Source organism: Macaca thibetana, chromosome 11, assembly GCF_024542745.1.
Source record: "Macaca thibetana thibetana isolate TM-01 chromosome 11, ASM2454274v1, whole genome shotgun sequence".
In the NCBI taxonomy this organism is placed as follows: Eukaryota; Metazoa; Chordata; class Mammalia; order Primates; family Cercopithecidae; genus Macaca; species Macaca thibetana.
Genome location: NC_065588.1, coordinates 55156006 through 55171836, shown reverse-complemented (window position 1 = coordinate 55171836; position 15831 = coordinate 55156006).

Genomic DNA, 15831 nt, shown 5'->3' with positions numbered 1-15831 from the left:
ATTACCACTGTGTCCTTTAGAAGGGAAAAAAATCCACCAACTAACAAAGATACCCCTTTGAGTAGAAATAAGAATGGAGAAACATAAAACAGATCTAAAACTTTGAGAAAGAAGTAGAGTTTTATTTGCTAGTTGATGTGTCTGGTTACAATGAATGTATGAGGTTTGGTGACAATATTTTTTTTAAAAAGCAGTTGCTTAAGTAATAAAACAAAATAAAATATAATTTAATTTTGTGGATATAGGCAATTAGGAATTGGTCCTGTTGCACTGCAATCCTTGGGAGCCCAGGCTGTTTCCAGCTTTTCATTCCACTATCCTTAAAGTGAGCTATCAGGCGCCTTAGAGTTCCAGATAGAGCTTCAGCAATCTCATATGCATCCGAGAAGCAAAAAGAAGAAGGAAATACACTTCCCCTTTAAGGACACATTTCAGAAACCATCACACCACTTTCCTACACTTATTATTGACCAGAACTTAGACATTTTACCACAATTGCCAGTATAATACAGACTATACATCTGTATAGTATATACAGACTATACACCAGTATAATACAGACTATACATGTGTATAGTCTGTATTCAGGTAATCTACTTAACTAAAATAGACTTTAACTAAAATCTACTTAACTAAAACAGCCTTTGCCAGAGCTGACTTTGATGTTCTTCATGTGTACTGGGGTATTATCCTCATAACTCTACTGTGATAAACACATTTGTATGAAAGAACTTTGTTTTGCTTGTTGGTAACTCACGAAGTCAAAACTGGATTTTCATGTGTTTTTCCATATCTCTGTGCTTAATTTCAGGGTAACAGATATTTGGCCATTATTTCCTGCTAAAATGAGTTTCTTTCATTGCACAACCATTTCCCAGGCTACCAGTCCAATTTCTAGATCTGAAGCAATATTTATGAGGTGTTTACTCCTAGCCTGAAGTCTCCCAAACCCTGGAGGATTTAAAATTGCATAAATATAATTTTTCTTGACTAAGGGTCCTATGTCCACATTGTTCCCATTACCTGTAATGATTTGATAACTTTTATTTCTAGCAAACTCTTACTCATTCTTCAAAACTCATCTTCAGCTTTCCATCTTTGTGAAGTTTCCTATAATTCTCCAGGTTGTCTTCCTCTATGCACTCATAGAATGTTGTTTTTATCTCTAGTGTCACACTTGGCACATTATGTTGTGAATATGTGCATTCCTGCCCTCTCAGGTTGATTGTGAGTTTGGGCAGGCAGACAGGCACTCAGAAGCATTTGTTTAATGAATGAGTAAATTGTTTCCTCCCCTAATAGGTGGTTATGTATATACCATTATTTCAGAGAGTTTCTTTAATTAGCAGAAATACAGCATGGGTAATAATATATAACAGCATTAACATGCACATGACCTCTTCCACTACATCACAGAGAAAATAAAACCATCAGAAAGAAATGTCTTCACTTTTCTGCCATCAAACCTAGAAACCTGCCTGCATCCTTATCTCTCATATCTTCTGTTTTCTTTCTATCTTATTATAGTTCTGGAGATAATCCTCCATCTGTGTTATAGGATCCACATCCCAACTTTCCACAGAAACTCACATTATCCATTACAGTTTTCTTTCTTGTTCTTTTAACTTCTTTCTATTGCACTCTTCCATCATCATTTAAACATATGCAATTCATTTTCATATTTTCAAGAAAATACCATGTTTGGACTCTACTTCCCTTTTCTACTGTTGCTGTATTTTTTCTCTCTTTTACAAAGCCTTGAGAAAGTCACCCAAGCTCACTGATTCACTAACCAGCCACTTACTCCTCAACTCACTCCAGGCGGTGACCCTCTCCCACCCCTTCATGCACATGGCTCCTGCAACAATCAAACTAAGCCATTCAACATTTTTCTAGACAGACTTCTGCTATTTGACTCTCTCAGTATCATTAGAGAGTGTAGAGTACTATGTCTTCTTGACACAATCTCGACGCTAGGCTTCTGTATCACCAGATTCCCTCATTTTCATTTACTTCTGGGACTAATTCTCAGATTTGCTTGCTAGATCACTTTCCTTTATCTAGTTTTTGATCTTGAGTTCTTAAAGGTTTTGTCATTGATCTCTTCCTCTTCTTACTCTGTATTCTCTACTTCATGATTTTATCCATGCCCAAATTATTAATTACCATCTATATTATGAATACTTTCAAGTGAGTATCTTCATTCCAAAGTTTTCCTCTAAGCTCCAGACTCAAATAGCAAATTGCCTACATAAAATCACCAATTGGAAATCTTAGAAAAACTACAAACCTAACACATTTAATATGTGCATACCTGAACTCATGATCTCCTTCCTCAAACCCAGCCTTCCACAAGTGCTGTCTTAATAAATGGTGTTATTATTTATCCAGATGCCGAAAATGAAAACTCAGAAGTCACTATTTTGTCTACAGAAAAGAGTACAGTTTTGTGTGGCCGATTTTCTGGCAACTGAAGGTAACTTGAGTATGTGGTGTTAGCTGGCCTCTAAGATGGCCGTCAATGATTCTGTCCCCTGATGTTCACCCTTTTGTGAATCCTCTTCCCTTAAGCGTAGATTGCACTTAGTGATTCACTTGCAACAAATGGAATGTGACAGAAGTAATACGATACCACTTCCAGATTAAGTTTTAAAAAGACTGGCCTCCATCTTGGGTGTGTGCACTCTCTTGCACATGCGCGCTCTCTCTCACCAAGTGTACTGAGAGAAGCAAGCTTCCATATTATGTATGAGGTCATTCAGAAAACCTATAGAGAGGCTCACATCCCAAGAAACCAAAGGCTTCAGTTGCAGATGGCATGTGAGGAACCATACCCTGCCAGCAACCATGTGAGGCTGAAAGTGAATTCTTCAGCCCAGTTATGGTTTGAGATGACTACAGCCCCAGCTGACAGCTTGACAGCTACCTTATGAGAGACTTTGACCCAGCTAAGCTGTTTGTCATTTTAACTTGCTAAGTTTGGGATAATTTGTTATGCAGCAAATGATAACCAACATACATTTGAAAAAACTTGCCTTTGGGGAAACCAGATGGCTCCCGATCTATAACAACTTTATGATTTTGTAGAGATTGCAAAACAGACATGCATATATAGACTATTGTGTAAATATTGAGCTAATTAATGACACAGTTGAATTGTATGTTTTTCTATAAAAAACAGCTTACAGCAAAAATTTGTTTCCAGTGTGGATTGTCTTTTACTTTTGAAAACTTTAACTGTTGTACAATTATAAAAAGATGAAGTTAAATATCCGTCATTCAAGACATCAAGATCTTGGTCAAATAACCCGATAAAGTTTATGCAACCAAGCCATACTGACGTAGCCTCATCTTTACATATTCTGGTGACAATGTTGGGCAGAGATAATTCTTTTGAGCTACCGAGGATGTGTGGTAATACCATAAGCATACACTAATACATTCCATGTCCTGTGTAAAATTTTTTATTTTTAAATCAAAGCTATGATTATGAGTTTTTTATTTCTTTTTTAAATGAATGTAAGTAAAACCTAGTTAGACTCTCAATTGCCCTTTCTCTTTTTACCTCCTTAACTAACTTACCTACTGTTTGTTTTCCCCTGCTTTTCTGTCTCCAAATAATGGTCATTTATTTCTCATTAATGTTATACCTAATCACAAAGAATGCAGGAATCAAAGGTAAGTGTAATATAATAAAAAAGAGTAAAAAAAAAAATAGTAACATGGGCAATAACTAAAGTCAATTATTATAGCTTAGATAAAAATAAATATGCAACTTACAGTTCATTTCTTCTCTGAGAAAAATAATGCACTATAATAGTTTTAAACAGAAAACTCTTAAGAACAAATGTAGGCATCCCAGAGCATTGAAATAGAAAAACATGTCTTTCAAAAGAGACAACAGCTGAAATAATCACATGGTTGAATTCTGTATAAGAATATAACAATTTTAAAAATCTCCACAAATTAGAAACCCAAAAAACTTACTACCAAAGTTTTAACATGAATATGTAGAAATAACTTAAGAATGGAGCATAATATGTAATTTGAGTCTAATAGGAGAAAAGTTTAAAACTTTTTAATAATTATTCAGAAATCTTTGTGATAGCATTGAAATTTTACTTTAACTGATAAATGTTTTAAAATTAAAATTAAGAATGAGTCCTATTTATTTAAGTTTTAATGCTGAAATTAAAACTGTGATAATTGAAAGAATTTTAACTAAAGTTACTTGATTTTTAAAAAATGGGTAGAAAGGTATATACATAAATAAATATACTAATTCAACACTGCTAGAGACAAATCCTTCAAGCAAAATAAAAAATATTTCCCTTATACAACTAGGTGATTCAACAGAAAATTATAGCAGTTATTACTCTTTATCTTTCATTTTTGGTGAGCCCAGGACTCCTTATGACTGCGGCGCATAATGGGAAACTGAGTGATCACAGTAGATCTTTTGTTGGTTTGTTTTTAACACCATCAGCACACTTTCACTTTGTAAGTAATCTGCCAGTTACCATGCTACTGATACTTTAGATTTCTGGATACATATAGCCTTCGCATTAATGAGAAACATACCTTTTACTTATTACTATTCCCTGACACATGCATACACATAAATGTATAGACATATAGAGTCCTACATAAAACACTACCAAACCTGTAAATATTTTTGCGTTATATCTTTGAGAATTTCCAATTAGCTATTCTACTTTGTTTTATTTACCTTGTAAATCAATTTTGTCTGTTTATGATAGTCAATAGTTTTCTTACACCTCTTTTATGTAGACAATTATAGAATAATGATGCCAATGATTACATTAGGTATGTTTTCTTATAGAAAGCAAAAGACAGAGCATGGGAAATATGACTACTATGCAAATTATATAAAATAAATAATTCATTACCTGTATCTCAAATACACTCTGGCAACATTATGAACTTTCATGAAAACCAGCACTAATTCTTTTTTTATTCAGATATAATTTACACATAAAAATGTTTCCCTTTTAAAGTGAACAATTCAGTGGTTTTCAGTATACTCACAAAATTGCACAACCATTACCATCATCTAATTTCAGAACATTTTTATCACCCACAAAATAACCCTTATGCCTATAAGCTATTGTTTCCCATTTCTCCCTCCCTTCAGCCTTTGGTAGCCACTTGTCTACTTACTGTCTCTTCTATGTATATGACCATTTCACTTCAATAGAATCATATAATATGTAACCTTTACGTTTCTGTATTCTTTCACTCAGCATAATGTTTCAAGGTTACTGCATGTTACAGCATGTTACAGAAATTTATTCATTTCTATGGCCAAATACTGTTTCATTGTATGGATATATGTTGTTTTATCCATTCATAATCTGATAAACATTTAGCATGTTTCTACTTTTTGACTATTGTGAATAATGTTTCTATGCACATTCATGTACAAGTTTTTGTGTGGACATATCCTTTTAATTTTTTTTGGATATATGTCTAGGAGTAAAATTGCTGGGTCATATGGTAATTCTGTGTTTACATTTTTGCGAAACTACCAAATTGTTTTCCACAGTTTCTGTACCATTTTGTATTTCTACTAGCAATGTAGGAGGATCCCAATTTCTCCACATCTTTGAAAATCCTTGTTATTTTCTGTTTTTCTTTTAAATTATAGTCATCCTAACAGGTGTGAAGGAATATCTCATTGTGATTTTATTTTACATTTCCCTAACTATCAATAATGTTTAACTTTTTTTATGTGCTCATTAGCAATTGGTGTATCTTTAAATTTTTTAATTGGATTATTTGGACTTCCTAAAATTATTAAAATGTTAGAATACTTGATATATTTTGGATAAAAGCCCCTTATCAGATATATTATTTGAAAACATTTTTCTCATTGTGTGGGTTATCTTTTCACTTTCCTGATAGTGCCCTTTCAAGCATAAAAGCTTTAAATCCCAATAGAAAGTTTTAATTTTTCTTTTACTGATTATGCTTTTGATGTGATATATAAGACAAATATTTGTACCTATGTTTCTTTTAAGAGTTGTATAGTTTTAGCTCTCACTTTTATTTGAGTTAATTTTTGTACATGGTATAAGGTAGAGGTCTGGCTTTATTCCTGCAGATGTGAACATTCAATTTGCCCAACACTATTTATTACAGAGACCTTTCCCCAATTGTGTATTCTTGATGCTCTTGTAAAAGATTAGTCAGCTACATATGCATGAGTTTTATTTCTGAACTCTCTATTCTGTTCAACTAGTCTAGTGTCTGTTTTCATGCTAGTACTGCGCTATTTTTATTATAATAACTTTGTAATATTGTTTAAAATCAGGAAGTATGATGCCTTCAGCTTCTTTCTTCTTCCACAAGATGCTTTGGCTATTAGAGATGAATCTAAAGAATTTTTTTTTCTGTTAGAGATGCCATTGGGATTTTGATAGGTATTGCATTGAATCTATAGATCACTTTGGGTAATATGAACATTTTAACAATATTAATAATACCAATCCATGAACACAGGATATCTTTCCATTTGTGTCTTTAATTTTTTTCATTAATGCAGTATTGTTTTCTAGCATACAGATTTTTTACCCTTTTGGATTAACTTTATTCCTAAGTATTTTATTGTTAATGCTATTGTACATGGAATTGTTTTCTTGATTTCTTTTTCAGATAGTTCATTGTTAGTGTAGAGAAACACAATTGATTTTTGTATGTTGATTTTGTATCCTTCAACTTTAATGAATTTCTTTATTCTAGCAGTTTTACGGTAGAGTCTTTTGGGTTTTCTACACATAACATCATGTTGTCTGCAAACAGGAACAATTTTGCTTCTTTCTTTCTAATTCAGGTGCCTATTATTTATTTTTATGCCTAATTGCCCTGGCCAAGATTTTCAGTACTATGTTTAAGAGAAGCGTTGAGAGTAAACATCCTTGACTTGTCCTGATCTTAGAAGAAAAGCTTTCAGCTTTTCACCATTTAGTATGGTGTTAGCTTTGGGCTTGGAATATAGGGCCTTTGTTATGTTGAGGTACATTTCTTTTATACCCACATTTTGTTGAGAGTTTTCATCATGAAATGATGTTGGTCAACTTTTTGCATTAATCGAGATGATCATGATTTTTATTCATCCTGTTGCTGCAGTGTATGACATGTATTGATTTGTGCACATTGAACCATCTTTGCAGCCTAAGGATAAATCCTACTGAATCATCATGTATAATATGTTTAATATGCTGTTGAATTTGGTTTGCTAGCACTTTGTTGAGAATTTTTGTATCTAAGTTCATCAGGGATATTGGCTTGTAATTTTCTTTTCTTATAGTGTTCTTATCTGGCCTTGGTGTCAGGGTGATGATGGCTTAATAAAATAAATTTGGAAGCAAGTGTTCTCACTTTTTCAATTTTTTTTTATAAACTTGAGAAAGATTGGTGTTAATTCATTAAATATTTGAAGGAAGTCACAAGTAAAGACATCTGGACCCGGGCTTTTCCTTGCTGGGAAGTTTTTGATTACTGCTTCAATTTTCTTGCTGAATATTTTTCTGTTCAGATTTTTATTTCTTCATAATTCAGTCTTGGTAGATTGTACTTATATTAGAACAATAGACTTTAAGTCTAAGATAATCACAAGAGACAATGAAGTTTATTATTTAATGATAAAGGGGTCAATAAATCAAGAAGATAGAACAATTGTAAATATTTATGTATCATACATGAATACCTAAGCATATAGAGCAATTACTAACAGAACTGAAAGGAGAAATAAACAGCACTAGTGGTGGGACTTTATTGCTCCACTCTCAATAATGGAGATACAGAGAGAAAATCGGTAAGGAAACAGTGGGTCCAAACAAAACAATAGACCATACAGACCTAACAGGCATACACAGAACATACCACCCAACAGCAGCAGAATACACATTCTTCTCAAGTGCAAATGACAGATCATATGTTAGGCCACAAAACAAATCTTAACAAATTTGAGAAGACTGAAATCATATCAGGTATCTTTTCAACCATAAAAGTATGAAAGTAGAAATTTATAACAGGAGGAAAATTGAAAAATCCACAAGTACATGGAAATTAAATAACACACTTCTGAACAACCAATGATTAAAAGAAGAAATATAAAGAGAAATTTAACAATTTCTTGGAAACAAAAATAGACACACAGCATACCAAACTTATGGGAAATTGTAATCAGTATCTTTCTGAAGTCACTTACTCTGGCATCAGATTTGCACAAGCAATGACCTTGGCAAACTTGTCACTGAATTTCTTGGCTGTTTCATGATCAGCAGATGCTTTATCACCATAAAAGTTGAAAAATTTAATGCTGTGACTTTTCTTAATGTTCTGCAACTAGCCTGTTGAATATTTACAATTGCCTTCAATTTTCAGTTCATTGTGATAGATCTTTGTTTCTCATCAACATACTGAGTGTCATGTGTTCACTGCAACGCTGATAGATCCACCCCTTCAGCAGGTAATCGAAATCTTCATTTTTAGCTTTATGCAGTGTTTTCCTATTTTTCTTCTGTTCATCCCTTTCAGCATAGAATTTTGACAGTTTATCCTTCTGTTTCTTCGGGTCATATATGGTGGTCATTGTGACACCATACTTCTATAAGGCATTTCACATTTACACCACTGTCCAGTTTCACCAATAGCCTGATTTTCTGTGCTATGGACAAAAATGTTTTCTGGCTTTAAAAAAAAAAAAATTCTGGATGTTACTAGTCAAGTTTATATAAAGCAGTCAATAGGGACTTATTATTGTAACATTAAGAACAATACATACACTAATTTGTACTTTTCCTTTTTTGTTATTTTATTTTACTGTAGACTCAAGGAGTACATGTGCAGGTTTGTTGGACAGATATATTGAATAATGCTGAGGTTTGGGCTTCTAGTGAAGCCATCACCCGAATAGTAAACATTGTACCTGATAGGTAATGTTTAACTCTCATCTCCCTCGCACCCTCCCCACATTTGGAATCTCCAGCATCTATTTTCATGTTTATGTCTGTGTGTATCCATTGTGTAGCTCCTACTTAAAAGTGAGAACAAGCAATATTTGATTTTTTTCTCTGAGTAATGTCACTTAGGATAGTGGCCTCCAGCTCCATCCATGTTGCTGCAAAGGACATAATCTCATTCTTTTTTATGGTTAGGTAGTGTTCCATGATAAATGCACATACCATGAAATACAGTCCACAACAGTTGACTGGCTTAAAAATGTGGTAGGTATATATACACCACGGAATCAACCTAAGTGTCAATCAACATATACCAATATGTATGCACACATATACCATGGAATACAATCCATAACAGTTGTTTGGATTAAAAATGTGGTATATCCATATATACCATGGAATCAACCTAAGTGTCAATCAACAATGGACTCTTAGGTTGATTCCATGACTTTGTTATTGTGAATAATTCTGCCTTAAACAAACAAGTGCACCCCATCTCTACTAAAAATACAAAAAAATTAGCCTGGCATGGTGGCGGGTGCCTGTAGTCCCAGCTACGAGGGAGTGTGAGGGAGGAGAATGGTGTGAACCCCGGAGACAGAGCTTGCAGTGAGCCGAGATCGTGCCACTGCACTCCAGCCTGGGCAACAGAGCAAACATACAAGTGCAGGTGTCTTCTTGATAGAATGATTTCTTTACTTTGGTTGATACCGAGTAGTGGAATTGCCATGTTGAATGGTAGTTCTATTTTTTGTTCTTTGAGAAATCTCCATACTGTTTTCCATAGGGTTTGAACTAATTTAATATTTCCACCAACAGTGTAGAAGCATTCCCTTTTCTCCACCCCTTTGGCAACATCTCTTATTTTTTGAATCTAGTAATAGTCATTCTGACTGGTGTGAGATGGTATTTCATTGTGGTTTTAATTTTCATTTCTCTGATAATTAGTGATGTTGAACATTTTTTCATGTTTGTTGGCTGCTTGTATGTCTTCTTTTAAGGAGTGTCTGTTTATGTCCTTTGCACACATTTTAACAAAGTTGTTTTTTTCTTGTTGATTTGTTTAAGTTCTTTATAGATTCTGGATATTAGATCTTTGTCAGATTCATAGTTTGAAAGTATGTTCTCTCTTTCTATAGATTTGTCTTTTTGCTGTGTTGATTATTTCTTTTGCTATGCAGAAACTCTTTAGTTTAATTAAATGGTGCTGGTAAAACTAGCTAGCCATATGCAGAAGAATGAAACCGGACTCATGTTTCACCATATACAAAAATTAACTCAAAATGGACTACAGACTTAAAATGTAAGACCTGAAACTATTAAAGTCCTAGAAGAAAACCTAGGAAAAACTTTTGGACATTGGCCTATGCAAAGAATTTGACTAAGACCTCAAAAGAAAATGCAACAAAAACAAACATAGACAAATCGGACTTTCTCTTTTTCTTATTATTGTTACCCATACGGGTATCAACAGGCCTTTTTGACATTTTCAGCATTATCTTTTCACCACAGAGCAGAGAATAAGCAAAACAACAACAACAAAAACACAGTGATTAATGTATGTAGGTCTTAGCTCCATGGGGGCCATTATGAGGAACCTACTGTTGGTACATCTAACCCACACTCCTGCCATTGCATTACCCTTTGTGGGCGTGCTTGCATGAGGAAATCTTCGCATTCCTGTAAAAGATATATTACGATGGAAGAGGGCTGGGAGCGTCCCTTGGGGATGCTAAATGAACTCTGTGTTATGTGCCTGCATTTTGACTGTGATCCATCACAGGAGATGAGGTGTGAATACTTCCACTTGTGGCTTCATGTTGCTACTGGAAAAGTTTTGGATTTTAGTGCATTTGGATTTTGGATTTTTGCCTTAGAGATGCCCAATCTGTACTTTTACTTCTTCCTTTCCACTATGGAAGACTTCCTTTCCTTTTTCTTAATTACCCTGGCTAAAACTTCCAGTAAAATATTAAATAGAAGTGGTGAGAGTAGATATCTTTGCCTTGTTTTTAATTGTAGGAGAAAGTACTCCATATTTCACCATTGAATATGACATTTTGCTATAGGTTTATACAATTTCTTTATCAGGTTGAGAAAATTTCCTTCTATTTCTAGCATGTTGAGTGTTTTGTATTATAAATTGGAGTTGAATTTTGTCAAATGCTTTTTAAGGTATATATTACGACTATAATAATCTACTAATTGGTATATTACATTGATTGATTTTCATATGTTGAACCAAACTTGCATTCCTGGGATAAATCCTACTTAGTCATATTGTATAATCCTTTTCATGTGTTGGTAGATTCGTTTTCTATTATTTTGTTGAGAGTTTGCATCTATATTCATAAAGAATGTTGTCTGCAGTTTGCTTTTCCTGTGATGTCTTTGTTTTTGATATCAGTTTAATATGGGCCTTGTGAAAGGAGTTGGAAAGTGTTCTTTCCTCTTACAGTTTTTGGAAGATTTTATGAAATTTTGCTGTTAATTCTCCTTTCAACATTAGGTAGAATTCACTGGTGAAGCCTTCTGATTCTGGGCTCTTCTTTGTGGGAAATTTTTTAATTATGGATTTAATGTCTTCTTTGTTATAGGTCTATTCATATTTTTAATTTCTTCTTGAGTCATTTTTAGTAGTTTTTACCTTTCAATGAATTTGTCCATTTCACCTAGGTTATCTAATTTGTTGATATACAATTATTGATTGTATTCTCCTATAATCCTTTTAAAAATTTTTTATAATGTTGGTAGTAATGCTCCCTCTTTCTTACCTGATTTGAATAAACTGAGCACTGTCTTTTTTTCTTGGTCAGTCAAGCTAAAGGGTTTTCAGTTTTGATGTGCTTTTTCTTAAGAACTCAAATGAGCTGCAGAGAAGTGGGCTGCTAGAGTAGCCAATTAAGACAATAAGCAAAATAAATGTAATATTAATAGTTAAGCCTTTAATCACTTACTGCAATAGTATTGATGAAGACACTAAACCAGAGAAAGCACTGATTCCTGACCCCCTTACCCAGCCCCAGTTTATTTCCTCCCACTGAATGGCACTGGTCAATTGTCAGATGGATCTGTACAGATGTCGAGATGATCTCAATATTGAGAGAACCCGGAACAAAAACCTTTTTCAGTTTTATGGACCCAGGAGCCAGGTGAAAGCAAGGGAAAAGGACTTGGAGTGGAAAAGTATTGAGTACTCAGTCAGAGTGAAAAAAAGTATCTTTAGAGTTTCCTCCCTCCTTTCCCCAATAAGGAATCTCTGCAGAGATACCCAAAGAAGGCCTCTGCTACGTCTCCAGATAAAGAGACCTCTGAATGGGGGCCTAGTCTAGGAATGCTGACACATGTAAGAGCATGACAGGTCAGGGGGGTCTTCGTTCCTTACTGTAACTCTCATCAGAGATGGCAATGCACCAGCTGTGCACAAAATCTGGGGAGACAAGGGGGCAGCTTTCTCCCTTTAGACCTGCCAGTAAAAGCTTTTCCCCATGGTCTGCCTTGAAAAATGATACAAAGGGTTTTGGCTATTACCCTGACTTCTCACTTTCAAAGAACTAACTGGTTTTCTCGATCTTCTCTATTACTTTTCTATTCTTTATTTCATTTATTTCTGCTCTTATCTTTTTCTGCTCGCTTTGAGTTTACTTTGTTTTTCTTTTTCCATTTTCTTAAGGTGGAAGGTTATGTTGTTAATTTTTTTTACATGTGCATGCTTATTACATTGATCTATTGCTTAATGCTGGAATTTGAGTTTCTAGTAAACACATCCCCCAAGTAATGAACATAGTACTCAATAGGTAGTTTTCCAACCCTTGTCCCCCTTTCTCCCTTCCTGCTGGTGGATAAAGAAATTATATTTATCCACTTGTTGCTTGATGGGCATTTGGGCTGTTTCCATATTTTTACAATTGCGAATTGTGCTGCTATAAACATTCATGTGCAATTATCTTTTTATATAATGATTTCTTTTCCTCTTGGAAAATAGTGGGATTGCTGGATCAGATGTAGTTCTACTTTTAGTTCTTTAAGGAATCTTTACACTTTTCCATAGTGATTGTACTAGTTTGCATTCCCACCAGCAGTGTAAAAGTGTTCCCTTTTTACCACATCCCTGACAACATCTATTATTTTGTGATTTTTTTTATTATGGCCATTCTTGCAGGATTATGGGTGATATCGCATTATAGTTTTGATTTGCATTTCCCTGATCATTAATGATGTTGAGCATTTTTCATATGTTTGTCGGACATTTGTATTTCTTTCGAGAATTGTCTATTCATATTCTTAGCCCACTTTTTGATGGGATTGTTCATTTTTTTTTCTTGCTAATTTGTTTGAGTTCCTTGGAGATTCTGGATATAAGTCGTTTGTCAGATGTATAGATTGTGAAGATTTTCTCCCACTCTGTGGATTGTCTGTTTACTCTGCAGATTGTTTCTTTTGCTGTGCAGAAGCCTTTAAGTTTAATTAAGTCCCATCTATTTATCTTTGTTTTTGTTGCATTTGCTTTTGGGTTCTTGGTCATGAAGTCTTTGCCTAAGCCAATGTCTAGAAGGGTTTTTCTGATGTTGTCTTCTAGAATTTTTATGGATTCAGGTCTCAGATTTAAGTCTTTGATCCATCTTGAGTTGATTTTTGTATAAGGTGAGAGATGAGGACCCAGTTTAATTCTTCTACACGTGGCTTGCCAATTATCCAAGCACCATTTGTTAAATCGAGTGTCCTTTAACCACTTTATGTTTTTGTTTGCTTTGTTCAAGATGAGTTGGCTGTAAGCATTTGGCTTTATTTCTGGGTTCTCTATTCTGTTCCATTGGTCTATGTGCCTATTTTTATACCAATACCATGCTGTTTTGGTGACTATGGCCTTACAGTATAGCTTGAAATCAGGCAATGTGATGCCTCCAGATTTGTTCTCTTTGCTTAGTCTTGCTTTGGCGGTAAGGGTTCTTTTTTGGTTCCATATGAATTTTAGGATTTTTTTAATAGTTTGGTGAAGAATGATGGTGGTATTTTGATAAGAATGGCATTGAATTTGTAGATTTCTCTTGGCAGTATGGCCATTTTCACAATATTCATTCTACCCATCCATGAGCATGGGATGTGTTTCCATTTGTTTGTGTCATGCATGATTTCTTTCAGCAGTGTTTTGTAGTTTTCCTTGTAGAGGTCTTTCACCTCCTTGATTGGGTATATCCCTAAGTATTTTATTTTTTTGCAGCTATTGTAAGAGGATTTGAGCTCTTGATTTGATTCTCTGCTTGGTAGCTGTTGGTATATAGCAGAGCTACTGATTTGTGTACATTAGTAAAGCAGAGCTACTGATTTGTGTACATTAATTTTGTATCCTGAAACTGCTGAATTCATTGATCAGTTCTAGGAGCTTTTTGGAGTTTTTAGGGTTTTCTAGTTGTATGATTATATCATCAGCAAACAATGACGGTTTGACTTCTTCTTTATCAATGGGAATTGTCCTTTATTTCTTTCTCTTGTTACATTGCTATGGCTAGAATTTCCAGTACACTGTTGAAGAGGAGTGGTGAGAGTGGGGATCCTTGTCTTGTTTCAGTTCTCAGGGAGAATGCTTTCAACTCTTTTCCTTTCAGTATTATGTTGGCTGTTGGTTTGTCATAGATGGCTTTTATTACATTAAGGTATGTCCCTTCTATATTAATCAGGTTTCTCTGGAAAGACAGAATAGGATATATGTATATGTGAAAGGGAGTTTATTAAGGAGAATTGACTCACACAATCACAAGGTGAAGTCCAACCATAGGCCATCTGCAAGATGAGGAGCAAGGAAGCTAGTTGTGGATCAGTCTGAGTCCCAAAACCTCAAAAGTAGGGAAGATAACAGTTCAGCCTTCAGTTGTGGCCACAGGCCCGAGAGTCCCTGGCAAGTCACTGGTGTAAGTCCATGAGTCCAAAAGTCGAAGAACTTGGAGTCTGATGTTCGAGGGCAGGGAGCATCCAGCATGGGAAAAAGATGAAGACTGGAAGACTCAGCAAGTCTAGTCCTTCCACATCCTTCTACCTGCCTTATTCTAGCTGTGCTAGCAGCTGATTAGATGGTGCCCACCCAGGTTGAGGGTAGACCTGTTTCTCCCAGTCCACTGACTCAAATGTTAATCTCCTTTGGCAACACTCTCACAGACACACCCAGGCAATACTTTGCACCCTTCAATCCCATCAAGTTGACATTCAGTATTAACCATCACACCTTCTATGCCAATTTTGCTGAGGGTTTTAATCATAAAGGAATCCTGGATTTTGTCAAATGCTTTTTCTGTGTCTATTGAGATGATCATGTGATTTTTTGTTTTACTTCTGTTTATGTGGTGTATCACGTTTACTGACTTGCATATGTTAATAGGTTATTAATTTGGGGTTTTATTATATTTTTAAAATACAGTTTATAGCTATAAATTTCCTTCTTTTTTGAATTATTTTTTAAGTTCTCACATCACTGGTCATCACAGAAATGCAAATCAAAACCACAACGAGATACCATCTCACACCAGTTAGAATGGCGATCATTAAAAAGTCGGGAAACAACAGGTACTGGAGAGGATGTGGAGAAATAGGAACACTTTTACACTGTTAGTGGGACTATAAATTAGTTCAACCATTGTAGAAGACAATGGGGCGATTCCTTAAGGATCTAGAACTATACATTTCCTTCTAAACACTGCTTTGGTTTCATTCCATACACTTTGGTATCTTGTGTGTGTATAGTTTTTAATCTCAATGTACATTCTAATTTCCCTTGTGGTGTCTTCTCTGATCACTTGGTTATTTAGGATTACATTGTTTCATTTTTGCTTATTAATGAATTTGCTTATTT